The sequence below is a fragment of the Myotis brandtii genome, unplaced genomic scaffold (genome assembly GCF_000412655.1).
Source record: "Myotis brandtii unplaced genomic scaffold, ASM41265v1 scaffold839, whole genome shotgun sequence".
NCBI lineage: Eukaryota > Metazoa > Chordata > Mammalia > Chiroptera > Vespertilionidae > Myotis > Myotis brandtii.
The window spans coordinates 253527-269242 of NW_005371404.1; the positions used below are offsets into that span (position 1 = coordinate 253527).

Below are 15716 nucleotides of genomic sequence, written 5' to 3' on the forward strand. Positions count from 1 at the left end.
GAACCGGGTGGAGGGGAGCTATGGGGGGGGGGGGAAAAGAGGAACAACTGTAATAATCTGAACAATAAAGATTTAATTTAAAAAACAAAACAAAAAAAATAAAAAACAAAATTACTAATAAAGGTGAAATCAGGAGTTTCACAAACAAAAAAGGCCAAGGGAGTTTATTAACACCAACCCAGTAATACTAAAGGGACTGCTGTAAGGAGAATAAAAATAAAGAGAAGAAGGAGCACAGGAATTAAGAATAAAAATGTCAAAAAAAAGTACCTATCAATAATAACCTTAAACATAAATGGATTAAATGCTCCAATCAAAAGACATAGGGTAAGTGAATGAATAGAAAAACATGACCCAGATATATGATGTCTACAAGAGACACACCTCAGAACAAAGGACTCACACAGACTAAAAGTGAAGGGATGGAAAAATATTTTCAGATAAATGGTAATGAAAAAAAAGCTGGGGTAGCAATACTTATACCAGACAAAGTTGACCTCAAAGTGAAGTCCATAACAAAAGATAAGGAAGGACACTTCATCATAATAAAATGATAAATTCCATAAGAAGCTATAACTCTGATAAACACATATGCACCTGATACAGTAGCACCCAAATACATAAATATTCTTCTGGAAGATATCAAGCGAGATACTGACAGCAATACAATCATAGTATGGGACTTTGATACCCCATTGACACCACTGGGTAATCCAATAGACAAAATATTAGCAAAGAAACAGCAGCCATAAGAGACTCACTATATCATATGAAGTCAATTGACATCTTCAGAGCACTTCACCCCAAAGCTAAGGAATATACATTTATCTCAAGTGCACATGGGACATATTCAAGGATAGACCATATATTGGGACACAGGCTAAGTCTCTACAACTTCAAGAAGATTGAAATCATATCAAACATCTTCTCAGATTACAATGGCATAAAATTAAAAATCAACTAAATAAAAACAATAGAAAACAAACACCTGGAGGCTAAATAGCATGCTATTAACAATGAATGGGTTACCAAAGAGATCAAAGAAGGAATAAAAAACATCCTGAAAAGAAATGAAAATGAAAACACAAAAATCCAAAATCTGGGAGACTCAATGAAAGCAGTCCTTAAGGGAAAGTTCATAGCACTAGAGGTCTACCTCAAAAAAAAAAACAAAAAAAAAAAAACTGGTCATAAGTTACCTAGTCCTAAAACTTACAGAATTAGAAAGAGAGCAACAAAAAACATCCAGAGTAAATATAAGAAAGGGAATAATAAAGATCTGAGTGAAAATAAATGACATAGAGACAGAAACAGTACAGAAGATCAATAGAACCAAGAGCTGGTTCTTTGACAGGATAAACAAGATTGATGAACCTCTAGCCAGGCTCAATAAGCAATAAGAAACAAAGAGAGAGGACCCAAATAAACAAAATCAGAAACAAAGACATGTAATAACAACTGATTCCACAGAAATACAAAGGTATATAAAAATATTATGAACAACTTTATTCCAACAAACTGAACAATCTAGAAGAAATTGACATATTCCTAGGAAAATATAATCTTTCAAAACTCAATCAGAAAGAATCAGAAAACCTGAATAGGCTGATAACTATTGATGACATTGAATCAGTAATCAAAAAATTTCCAGCAAACAAAAGACCTTATCTGGATGGCTTCACAGGGGTATTTTACCAAACATTCAAAGAAGAAGTAACACCTATCATCCAAAAAATTCAGAAAGAAGGAACACTTCCAAGATATTTCTATGAAACCAGTATTACCCTAATCCCAAAACCCAATAAAGACACTACAAAGAAAGAGAATTAGAGGCCAATATGCTTGATGAACATAGAAGCTAAAATCCTCAACAAATTATTAGCAAATCACATCCAGCAATTCATTAAAAATATCATACACCATGACCAAGTGGGATTTATTCCGGGGATGCAAGGCTGATATAATGTGTGAAAATGAACAAACAAATTGGAAAACAAAAATCACATGATCATATCAATTAATGTAGAAAAAGCATTTGACAAAAGCCAACACCCATTTTTTATAAAAACTCTGATCAAAGTGGGAATAGAGGGGTCATACCTCAACATAATAACCACCTTATATGACAAACCTATAGCCAACAACATACTTAATGGTCAAATACTAAAACTATTTCCCCTATGAACAGGAACAAGACTGGAATGCCCACTTTCACCACACCTGTTGGACATCATATTGGAAGTGCTAGCCATATCAATCAGATAAGAAGAAATAAAAGGCATCCAAATTGGAAAAGAAGTAAAACTCATTATTCACAGATGACATGCTATTGTAAATAGAAAACCCTAAATACTCCATCAAAAAAGGACTAGATTTAATAAATGAATTCTGTAAAATAGCAGGATACAAAGTCAACATCCAAAAATGGATGGCTGTGTTATACACCAATAATGAAGTCACAGAAAGAGAAACTAAGAAACCAATCACATTTAGCCTTGCAACAAAAAATTAAGATACCTAGGAATACACTTAACTAAGGAGGTAAAAACCTGTACTCTGAAAACTACAGGATGTTGCACAAAGAAAATAGAGGAAGATATAAATAAATGGAAGAATGTACTTTGTTCATGGATTGGTAGAATCAACATCATTAAAATGTCCATACTACCAAAAGCAATCTATAGATTCAATTCAATTCCCATTAAAATACCAATGGCATAATTCACAGACCTAGAACAAACTCTCCAATAATTTATATGAATAAAATAGGACCCCAAATAGCCACAGCAATCCTGAGAAAGAAAAACAAAGTTGGAGGGATCACAATACCAGACATCAAGTTATATTACAAAGCCACTGTTCTCAAAAGTGTGTGGTACTGGCACAAGAACAGACATATAGACCAATGGAACAGAACAGAGAACCCAGAATCAACCCAAGCCATTATGATCTAGTAATATTTAACAAAGAAGGCAAGAGGATAGAATGGAGTCAAGATAGTATCTGCAATAAATGGTGTTGAGATAATTGGACAGATATATGCAAAAGTGAAACTAGACCACCAACGTACACCATATACAAAAATAAAATAAAAATGGATAAAAGTCTTAAAGGTAAGATGTGAAAACATCAAAATCTTATAAGAATCCATGGGCAGCAAAATATAAGACATATATCATAGGAATATGTTTACTGATATATTTCCTAGAAAAATGGAAACTAAGGAGAAAATAAACAAATGGGACTACATCAAAATAAAAAGCTTCTGCACAGCAAAAGAAACCATCAACAAAACAACAAGTGAGGCCACAACATGGGAGAACATATTTGCCAATGTTACAGATGATAAAGGTTTAATCTCCAAAATGTATAGGAAACTCATACTACTTAACAAAAGGAAGATAAATAATCCAATAAAAAATGGAAAAATTACATAAATAGACACTTTTTGAAAGTGGACATACAAAAGACCAAGAGGAATATGAAAAAATGCTCAGTCACTACTCATCTGAGAGATGCAAATCAAAATGACAATGAGGTATCATCTCATACCTGTTAGAATGCCTATCATCAACAGATCAACAAATGACAAATGCTGGAGAGGATGTGGAGAAAAAGGAACACTCATGCACTGCTGGTGGGAATGCAGACTGGTGCAGCCACTATGGAAGACAGTATGGAGTTTCCTCAAAAAACTAAAAATGGAACTCCCATTTGACCCTGTGATCCCACTTCTAGGAATATATCCCAAGGAATCAGAAACACCAGTCAGAAAGAATATATGCACCCCTATGTTCATAGCAGTGCAATTTACAATAGCTAAGGTTTGTAAACAGCCAAAGTTCCCATCAGCAAATGAGTGTATTAAAAACCTGTAGTACATCTACACAATGGAATACTACACTGCTGTAAAAATGAAAAACACTCTTATAATTTGCAACAGAATGGATGGACCTGGAGAACATTATGCTAAGCGAAATAAGCCAGTTGGAGAAAGATAAATATCACATGATGTCATGCATTTGTGAAATCTAATGAACAACATAAACTGATGAACAAAAATAGATCCAGAGACAGAAAAGCATTGAAAAGACCATTGATCCTCAGAGGAAAGGCAGGGGAGACTGGGACGGTGGGTAAAAGATCAACCAAAGGACTCATATGTATGCATGTAAGCAAAACCAATGGACACAGGGCCTGTGTTGGTGGTTGGTGCTGGTGGGGAGAGGTCTGTGAGGAATAAAGGAGACATATGTAATACTTTCAACAATAAAGTATTTAAGTTAAATTTTCTGGAAGCAAATGAAAATGTATACACAATGAACTAAAATCTGTGGGATACAGCAAAACAATCAAGTGGGAAGTACATAGCATTACAGGTCTACTTCAAGAAGCTAAACAAATCTTAAACAATTTACCTCTACACCTAAAATAACTAATACAATAACAAAAACAAAGCCTCGAATAAGTAGAATGAATGAAATAATAAAGAGTAGAGCAAAATAAATGATATAGAAAGTAAAATATAATACAAAAGCTGAAAACAATAGCCGGTTCTTTGACAAGATATACAAGATTAATGAACCTTTAGCCAGACTCATCAAGAAACAAAGAGATAGGAGCCAAATAAATAAAATCAGAAATGAAAGAGGCCATATAACAACTGACAACACAAAAATACAAACAATTTTGGGAAAATACTATGAACAGCTATACGCCAACAAATTGAACAACCTGTGCAAATGGACAAATTCCTAGAAACATATAATCTTCCAAAATTAATTCAGGAAGAATCAGAAAACCTGAATAGACCTATTACAAGTAATGTAATCAAAGTAGGATTGAAAATCATTTCCTAGGAAACAAAAATCCTGAACTGGATGGTTTCATGGGCAAATTTTATCAGTCAAAGAAGAATTAACACCTATTTTCCTCTTACTATTCAAAAAAAATCAGGAGGAGGGAATACTTTCAAGCTCTTTTTACAAGGCCACCATTATCCTAATACCAAAGCCAGATAAAGACACTACAGAGAATGAAAATTATAAGCCAATGTCCCTGATGAACATAGATGCTAAAATCCTCAACAATATACCACCAAATTACACCACACACAAGAATAAACTCAAAAGGGATGAGAGGCTTAAATGTAAGTTGTGAATCCATAAAAAATCCTAGAAGAAACCAAAGACAGCAAAATCTCAGACATCTCCAGCAAACCGGATACAGTAATACATTGAAAAGACCATATACCATGACTGAGTGGGATTTATTTTGGGGGTGCAAGGTTGGTGCAGTATTCACAAAACAATAAATATGATAAATCACATAATGAAAATGAATGATGAAAATGACATGATCATAAAATAGATGCAGAAAAAAACATTCCATAAAATCCAGTACCCATTTATGGTAAACTCTCAGCAAAGTGGGAATTGAAGGATCATATCTCAAAATAATAAAGGCCACATATGAAGGAACTGCAACTAACATCATACTCAATGGGCAAATCCTTAAAGTGTTTTCCTTAAGATCAGGAAGAAGATGGGGATGCCTGCTTTCATCACTCTTATACAACAAAGTACTGGAAGTCTTAGCCACAGTGCTTAGACAAGAAGAAAACATAAATGGCATCAAAATTGGAAATGAAGTAGTGAAGCTGTCATTAACTGCAGATGACATGATATTGTACATAGAAAATCCTAAAGACTCTACCAAAAAAACTACTAGATTTAATAATTGATTTCTGCAAAGTAGTCGGATACAAAATTAATATTAAGAAATGAGTGGCTTTTTTAAATACAACAATGATGAACTATGAGAAATAGAAACTAAGAAAGCCATCCAATTCACTATTGCAAGAAAACAATAAGGTACCTAGAAATAAATTTAACCAAGACATTAAAAGAACTGTATGAAGAAAATAATAAAATATAGAAGAAAGAAAGAAATTGAGGATGATGCAAACAAGTGGAAGCATATACCTTGTTCATACTTTAGGAAAGTTAAGATCATTAAAATGTTCATAATACCCAAAGCAATCTATAGATTCAACACAATTCTTAGAAAAATATCAATGGCCAATGGTGGCCTTGTAAAAAGAGCTTGAAATTATTTCACAGACCTAGAATAAATATTCCATAAATTTATATGAAAACAAAGAAGACCTTGAATAGTCTCAGCAATCTCGAGAAAGAAGAACAAATTTGAGGTATCACAATACCTGATATCAAACTATACTACAAGGCCATTGTCATCAAAACAGCCTGATACTGGCATAGGAACTGGCGTATTGATTATTAATGGAATAAAACATAGAACCCAGAAATTGACCCAAGCTTTTATGTACAATTGATATTTGTCAAAGGAGGCAAGAGCATAAAATGGAGTAAAGACAGTCTTCAATAAATGGTGCTGGGAAAATTGGACAGGTACATACCAAAAAAAAAAAAGTGAAACTAGACCACCAACTTATATCACACACGAGAATAAACTCAAAGTGGAGGAAAGGCTTAAATGTAAGTTGTGAAACCATAAAAATCCTAGAAGAAACCAAAGGCAGCAAAATATCAGACATCTCTAGTAGCAATATGTTTGCCGATACATCTCCTAGGGCAGTGGTCGGCAGACTGCGGCTCTTTGGCCCCTTGAGTGTGGCTCTTCCACAAAATACCACCTGCGGACGCACACATACAGTGCGATTGAAACTTTGTGGCCCATGCGCAGAAGTCGGTATTTTGTGGAAGAGCCACACTCAAGGGGCCAAAGAGCCACATGTGGCTCGCAAGCCGCAGTTTGTCAACCACTGTGACCAAGGGCAAGAGAAACAAAGGTAAACACACACACACACACACACACACACAAATGGGACTACAACAAACTAAAAAATATCTGCACAGCAAAAGAAACTATCAACAAAACGAATCGGGAACCCACTGTATGGGATAGCATATTTGCCAATGATACATCCAATAAAGGTTAATTTGCAAAATATATAAAGAACATACATAACTCAATACAAAGAAGACAAATCAGTCAAGTAAAAAATGGGCAAAGGACCTAAATAGACATTTCTACCAAGAGGACATACAGATGGCCAATAAATATGTGAAAAAAAATGCTCAACATCACTAATCATTTAATGAAAATTAAAACCACAATGAGGTATCACTTCAAACTTACCAGAATGGCTACCATAAATAAATCAATAAAAAAAGGTGCTGGTAAGAATGTGGATAACAGGAAACCCTCATGCACTGTTGGTGAGGATTCAGACTGTGGAATACCAAAACACCATTTTGAAGGAATATATGCACCTCTATGTTCAAATAAGCATTATTTTCTTTTTAAAAATATATTTTTTTATTGACTTCAGAAAGGCAGGGAGAGGGAGAGAGACATAGAAACATCAATGATGAGAGAGAATCATTATTGGTTGCCTCCTGCACGCCCTTCATTGGAGATCAACCTAACAACCCAGGCATGTGCCCTGACTGGGAATCAAACTGTGACCTCCTGGTTCACAGGTCGATGCTCAACCACTGAGCCACGCTGGCCAGGTGAGGCAGCATTATTTTCAATACCCAAGATCTGGAAACAGCCCTAGTGTCCATCATGAGTGGATAAAAATCTGTGGCACATTTACACAATGGAATACTACCTGGTGGTCAAAAAAGAAGGGACTCTTATATTTTGTAGACAGCATGAATGGACCTGGAGATTATGATGTTAAGTGAAATAAAAGTCAAAGAAAGATAAATACCATATGATCTCACTTATATTTGGAATCGAATGAACAAAATAAAATTACAAACAAAACAGAACAAGAGGCGTGGATATATGGAAAAGACTGACAAAGATCAGAAGGGAGAGAGATGGGGGTTATGATTGAAAGAAGGTGAAGAGATTAGCCAAAGAACAAATATGCATAGCCCATGGACACAGACAACATTATGGTGATGGCCAGAGGGAAGTGGGTAGAGGTTGGGTAGAGGAGGACAAAAGGGAGGAAAATAAGGACATCTGTGATAATGTCCACAATAAAAATAAAGTTAAAAAATAATAATAAAGAACTTTCAGGTTGAGAACTTGAGATATTAAGTATAGGGGTGGGCAAAAGTAGGTTTACAGTTATTCATATGGAAAAAGACATGCAGGTTATCCTATCTAATAAAAGAGAAACATGCAAATTGACCATAACCACAACACCCTTCCCATTGGCTAATCAGCATATCCTTATGCAAATTAACTGCCAACAAAGATGGCGGCCGGCAGCCAGGCACTGAAGCGAACAGGAGGCTTGCTTGCTCCAGTGATGGAGGAAGCCAAGGTTCCCCGCCTGCCACTGCCGGCCTCTGAGCTTGCACTCTAAGAAACAATGTTGCAAGTATAGAAGCTAAACCAGCGTGGGCAAACTACTGCCCGCGGGCCGGATCCGGCCCGTTTGAAATGAATAAAACTAAAAAAAAAAAAGACCGTACCCTTTTATGTAATGATGTTTACTTTGAATTTATATTAGTTCACACAAAAACTCCATCCATGCTTTTGTTCCAGCCCTCCGGTCCAGTTTAAGAACCCATTGTGGCCCTCGAGTCAAAAAGTTTGCCCACCCCTGAGCTAAACAAACTCCAGAAAACTGCTTTCAGCCAGCAGGGCTTCAGCCAGCAGGACCGCAAGAGTGTTTCAATTACAGAACCCAAACAAACCCAGTACCTGCTTTCAGCAGCCGTGGTCTCAGAGCTGCAGCCCTGTCAAGAAATACCTGTTACTTTGTGTCTATATCTGTATCAGAATACATATAACTGCTCATACCACATCTTAGGCAAGCCTCTTCTTTTTTTCTGGGCATCACTCTTCATATCCGTGACATGAAGAAGTTCAACTGGATATTCTCTAAAGAGCTCTTTCACTCTGATATTCTGTGAAAAAATAAACCTGGGGTAAGTCAGGCCAATTGTTCTCCATAACAAAGCCAATGGGCTGTTTGCGGGGCTCACGCCATGGCTGTATCCTTCCTTGTTCAAGGAAGAAGAAAATAGTGCCACTGATCATCATTGTTATAATCATGGTACCTATAAACAATTCCTTTGGCTTACTGTGTGAATGTTATGGTGGGGGCGGTTAATGTTTGGTATTGGTACACATACTACCTACTTAATTGTTTCAATTGTAAAACTCAACTTTTACTAAATATCTGTACCCATCAATCTCAATTTATCCCCATATCAATTTACTTAGGATGGTATCTATTTTTATTAACATTTTACCCATGGGAAAACTAAGTGTAAAGTGTTTTGGTAATTTGTCCCAAAGTATAACTTCACTTGTAAAAGTGAAGTGGCCAACACCAGTACTTGGATCCATCTTAATCCAAATCATTTTGCTATTTCATAGTTTCTTTTTAAAATAACTGCCATGAAATAATTGCCATGATAGATAATTTATAAAGATATTTTATAACCATTAACTTAATTTATTGAGTAGAATGTACTCCCTATACTCAAGAAACTTTCAGGCTACTAGAGGCAGCCATGTATGACAAGTACCAAATGAGCAGTACACAATGAGAGTAGAGGAGAGGGAAAGAGCCCTGGAGGGACATTAGGAAAGTATTTCTTTTCTTTTTTTAATGTTTTTTATTTATTTTAGAGGGAGAAGAGGGAAAAGGGAGAGAGAGAATCATCAATGTGAGAGACATGTGCTCTGATTAAGAATAGAACCAGGGACCTCTTGGTTCATGGGACAATGCTCAACCAACTTAGAGCCACACTGGTCATGGCAGAAAATTATTTCTTTAAAGGAGTTCATTGGATTTTGAGGAGGGTTTGAATGGGATAAGACTAAGAGGGTAAACTTTCCAAACAGGAAGAATATCTGAAGTGCAGAGGAATAGGATGCCCAAGGCATGTTTAAGGAATGACTAAATAGATTTAGTTGGGACCAGAAACGTTCAAACATTTGGATAAGTCTAAATGTGGAAGGCCTGGGATGACAGGTTGTTTATATCCGATGAAACCCTCATTTTCAATTATCCTGTGAGGAAGGCTTATGTGGACCATGAAAAAGTCATGTGAATTGCCAAATGCCACATATTCATGGCAGAGCTAAGATTTTACCTTGACTTCTTATCTCTTCATCCATTGTACTTTTCAACCAAATTCAGGGTCCACAGAATTGCCTACTTTAGGGACAGTAGTAAGAAATAATATTTACCAAAGACCAGGCTTTTCAAAAGACCTGGTCAGTAACCCTTAACCTGTCCTTCCTTGGAGGGGTTGGGTGGCTGTGGATCAGCATCACCTTCCCATCTCTTTCTCAGAACAATACACAATATTAAGTTTCTTACTGTCTGATTCCAACTTCAATGGTCACTAGATTCAGTGGGGACTAGGGAGTTCTCCAATGAAATGAGACCCATGAAAAATGGGCAAATTTGGTGCTGATTCTATTAAGGAATCAAATCAGAACATTTTCTTCTGTTTTTCTAAGGCCACATTTTACCTTGATGGCTTTTAAAATAAATGTCAATTTGAAAAATGAGGAAAGCCTCTTTGTTTGTGGCTAAATCCCTCTTAAAGTTCCAGGAGTCATTTTTGTTCATTGCCTCCCTTGTTTTCCATCTTGGCTGCCTAATCTCACTCCCTCTCTTCTCATTCCTTTCCCTCTCCTTGTCTCCAAATTGCCAGAAGGTCGTTTACTAACTCTTTGTTAGTAAACCATAGTCACTGATAAATCACTAGAGTTTGGAGTGCAACACCATAGGGGATTTTTTTAACTATAGGGCTTGTGTGTGTGTTTGGCTACTGATTGACTAAAAAGTATCTTTCCTAAGCCACTGATTGAAGTTTCAGAATAAGCAAATTAAAATGGCCTCATATAATCTGTCCTTAACTTGGAGAGGAACCAAAGAATCAAGCTGTTCTTCTGACACGGATGAAAGGGCCCATCTAAAAAAATATCTGAACCCACTCAAAATTTCAAAAGAACATGACCCAGGGCCCAATCCCTGGGAGATGTCTTCTGCAGAGGCAGCTGTAGAGCTACAGGGAAAATATAAAATTCTTGTACATTTTCATCTAATCCCACGCAGATCTAATCTCATCTTTCAAGAAACGCATGCCTTAATAAAATTCTGTGTAAATATAAAGGGGGAAAAAGCACCTCAAACACAGTTTATGTTTTATTTTTAGCTCAATTAACCCTCAGAGCCATTAACTGGGCTATGGCTTCCGGGCTTCCCTGAAGCAAAGCTCAAAGGCCTTTGAGCCTCCTGTATCAAAGCACCTTGTCTTTCTTCAGTGCTGAAACAATTTAGGGCTTGAATTTTAAGACATAAACCCCAGGGTCCTAATTTTATCTTTTTATATTAGTTGCATAGGTTTACCAAAGCCTTATTTCTTTGGCACTAATCTTGATTTATATGAGGTTCAGAGCCCCGGAAGTACTTTTTAGACAAAATGAACTTTAAAAATTACAAATATGTCCAAAATTATCTTTCTAAACATTTCTTCAGTTATATTTGTGAACTTTAAAACATCAAATTTCTTTTGTATACCTCAGTTCTTTATTATGAAGGGAGAAGAAAAGGTTGGATTACATCAATGGTTCTCAAACTTTGTAGTACATAAGAAACACTGGAGGAGCATGTTAAAAATATACATGCCTAAGCATAAACCATATTGATTCTGATTTATTAGGCCTGGGTATAGCCCTAGAAGCTAAATTGTTAATAAGCTTCTCAGGTGATTTTGATGAGCACCACGGAGCTCATTGCTTTCTAAAAGTCTGTCCATACCTAAAAATCAAGAAATTGTTATTTCCTGAATAAATGTTGACATGCAACTGGACTATTCAGTTTACTAAGAGCCTCAGACACATTACTCAATGCATTGAAATTGGCCAGAGCTTTGAAAACCCTAGCTGATGATAAGGATAGTGACTTAGATGGAAAAAAGATCTCTAAAAGTCAGGAATGAAATGCAGGTCTAGATATGTGAAAAAAAATCAGGCTATAGTATTGTCTCAGACATTTCTACAAATTCTTTTTGAAAAATATTTATTATCCCACTGACATAGAAGTAAAAGTACATGTAACCCTTTTAATCTATGTAAAAAGACTTAGATGAAGGGCACCTAGTAGGATAGAGACAAGGTCTATATTAAAGAATGTCAAGTGTTCTAGTATGGGCTCCTAAATGATGATAGATCTGCATGAGGCTCCTAGTGCCTCTGACCACCACACATCCCAAGATTGCTTGGTAGCATTCTCCACTCTAAACACTGCCAAGTATTCTTAAAATCAAGTTCATTGTATAGACTCTGTGCAAGAATAATAGACCCAAGCCTTTTCCTATAATGCTGCTCTTATCCAGAGTGTTCTCGCCAACACAGTTTATCTCCATGGAAATGCCTTCTTTGGCTCAGCCTGAGGATTAGAATGACTTCATTGCACACACCTGATAAGGGGAGGAGGTATTTACTGTATAAAGAAGATTCTTACTCCAAATAGCAACAGAATCAACAAGAAGCCATGTTTGTTCCTATTATGAAGGACAGCCTTGTAGCCACAGAACTGCTGTCATGAACAGAACCTACAAAGTACCTGTGGCCTCCCTCCTCCCTGCTTCCCTACAAAATCACCAACCTCATTCCACAGGAATGCTTTATATTGCCCCATGTAACAGCACTCTTTTAGATTCAGAGAGCTTTTTTTTCCCTTAAAATATATTTTTATTGATTTCAGAAAGAAGAAGGGAGAGGGAGAAAGAGATAGAAACATCAATGATGAGAAAGAATTATTGATTGGCCACCTCCTGCAAGCTCCCTACTAGGGATTGAGCCCAAAACTGGGCATGTGCCCTGATCTGGAATCAAACCCTGTACTAGTTCATAGGTCAGTGCTCAATCGCTGAGCCATGCAAGCCAAGCCACAGTAGCCTTTTAAAGTTGATTTTAGAGAGAAGAAGGGAAAGATGGAGAGAAAAACATTGATTTTAGAGAGAAACACTAATCAACCACCTCTTGTATGCTCACCCACAACAGGAATCAAACATGCTACCTTTTGGTGTATGGGATGACATTACAACCAACTGAGCAACGATGGCCAGGGCAGAGTAACCTTTATTACATAGAAGATGTATTGGCCTGATCAAGAGTAGACCTTAGTGATAGAAATTAGTCCAATGAGTAGAAGTCATAGGAAGGCAGATTTAGCACAAAATAGAGGGGAAACTATGCAACATTTCACTCAGTGTTCACTTTGTAGTGTCAAGCCCTGTACAATGTATTTTTTTCCATTTGTTACCTTATTTAATTCTTGAGACTACCCTGTTTGACAGATGAAAAGAAAACACCCACATTGGAATTGGGAAAGGTGAAATGATTGACAATAGGTGAGCTGGAAGGAAGCAAAACCAGAATTCAAACCAAGACTTCTCTTATATTTTATTCTAAAATATTTATACCCTTACATTTAAATCTATGACTCATTTTATATTATTGTTTGTATCAGATGTGAAATTCAGGTTGAGGTTCAAAACGAGCCTTTTTAAACATTTAGTGATAAAAGCTCAACTCCTGTTCTAAAATGGAGAAGTTAAAGCACTGATAAGCCAAATTGCTTGGCATAATAATCTTAAGAGTTGCCATCATTGTGGGGGGTGGCAAAGAGGGCTTAGGAATGCTCCTGTGTTTTGAAAGGGAACAATATGTTCAAGATAAAGTGATCTAGCATCTTGGAGTAAATGTCCCTATCTGAACTCTTTTTATATACCCCAAATGAATATAAACATATGTTGACACAAAAACCTGTACATGAATTCTTGTAATACTCCCAACCTGCAAATAACTTGTATTAGTTTCCTAGGGCTGACATAACAAATTACTACAAACTGGTAGGCTTAAAATAACAGAAATGTATTGTGTGGAAACTATTAAGTCTGAAATCAAAGTTTTGGTGGGATTGGTTCCTCCTGAGGTCAGTAAGAGAGAATCTTTTCCATGTCTCTTCCTAGCATCTGGTGATTTGTCAGTCGTCTTTAGCATTCCTTGGCTTACAGATGCCTCACTCCAATCCTCCAGCATCACATTGAATTATCCCTGTATCCTCTTCACATAGTCTTCTCTTTGTGAATGTCTGTTCCTGTGTCTAAATTTCCCTTTTATAAGAGCACCAGTCATATTGGATATGGTCCATGCTAATGATCTCATTTTAATTGATGACCTTGTTAAAGATCCCATTTCCCCAAATAAAGTCACATGCTGAGTTACTTGGAGTTAGCCCTTTAGCATATATTTTCTTGGAAGACACACTTCAAACCATAACACAACTAAAATGTCCTATAACAGACAATTATTAAACAGTCGTGCATACATACCAAAGGATACAAGTACTCAGTAACAAATTAAGTGATTACGGATATAAAAAATTTAAATGGCTATCAAGTGTGTTATCTAAGTGGATTAACATACTGAAAGGTCACACACTATGATTACACTTATATAACATTTTCAAGTAGAAAAAAAATATAGAGATGGAAAATAGAGTAGTGATTTCCAGAGCTTAAGAATGGTGTGTTGCAGATGACTAGGTGTGATTATAAAGAGAGGGAGATTTTTAAAAATATATATATTTTATTGATTTTTTTTACAGAGAAGAGGGGAGAGGGATAGAGAGTTAGAAACATCAATCAGCTGCCTCTTACATGCCCCCTACTGGGGATGTGCCCGCAACCAAGGTACATGCGCTTGACCGGAATCGAACCTGGGACCCTTGAGTCCGCAGGCTGATGCTCTATCCGCTGAGCCAAACCGGTTAGGGCATGAGAGGGAGATTTTTGAGTGATTGTGATTGTAATGATGACTACTTCAATCTACTTGTGATAAAATGGCAAAGATTTATACACATACATTGTGCAAATGTCAGTTTCTTTGTTTTATTGTTGTTTTATATTTATATACAATATAACCATTAGGGGAACCAAGTGAAGGGTACACCAGAACTCCTTATATATTTCTGTGCAACTTTCTGTAAATGTATAATTATTTCAAAATAAAGAGTTTCTGAAAATTTGAAGTGGTTGTCTCCCCGGCCCCCCAAAAAACAAAACAAAACAAACAAAAAACACAAAAAAGCATTCTTCTCCAAAATTTGAAGCCTTTTATTATATATACTAAAAAATTTGTGCACATTAAAAGGGGATTAATTAGAGGAAATATTTTAATATTGCTATTTGCCCTTTTTCTATAATAGAAGTGTCAGAGATGAAAGAAAATTAGTAAAATGTGTATGAAAATCTCCCTCCTGTCAGAGTCTGGGGTGCACCATGGGACCCAGAGTCAAGTCCACGCCCACCCACGTGTGACTCAAAATCGCGCGAGACCCAGACCCAGCCGGCCACACCCCCATTGGGCTAGATCCAGACTTGGCCGGTCCCCCACTTGTCAAGCCCTACTTGGCAGGGTTGCAGCCTCAGGTCCTCTGGCCCAGCGCTGGGAGGGGGCCATAGCTTGAGGTCCTCTGTCAAGCTCTGCCGGGCAGGGGGCACGCCCTGAGGTCCCCCGGCCCGGTGCTGGGGTAGGGGGCATGGCCTGAGGTCCCCTGGCCCAAGCCAGGGTGGGAGGCACACCTTGAAGTCCCCCATCAAGCCCTGCCAGGGTGGGAGGCATGGTCCGAGATCCCCTGTCAAGCCCCACTGGGTGGGGGGGAGCAGCCTCAA

General features: G+C 37.0%; 1 long non-coding RNA gene across 1 annotated transcript; it reads right to left on the reverse strand.

Annotated features, from left to right (window-relative positions):
• Positions 1 to 1030: 1030 nt before the first annotated feature.
• Positions 1031 to 13480, reverse strand: LOC106724465. The gene is made up of 4 exons (XR_001360271.1): positions 13470 to 13480; positions 5693 to 5702; positions 3905 to 3906; positions 1031 to 1184 (listed from the first exon to the last, which is right to left on the reverse strand). It is a non-coding gene; the product is annotated as an uncharacterized LOC106724465 (long non-coding RNA).
• Positions 13481 to 15716: the final 2236 nt, after the last annotated feature.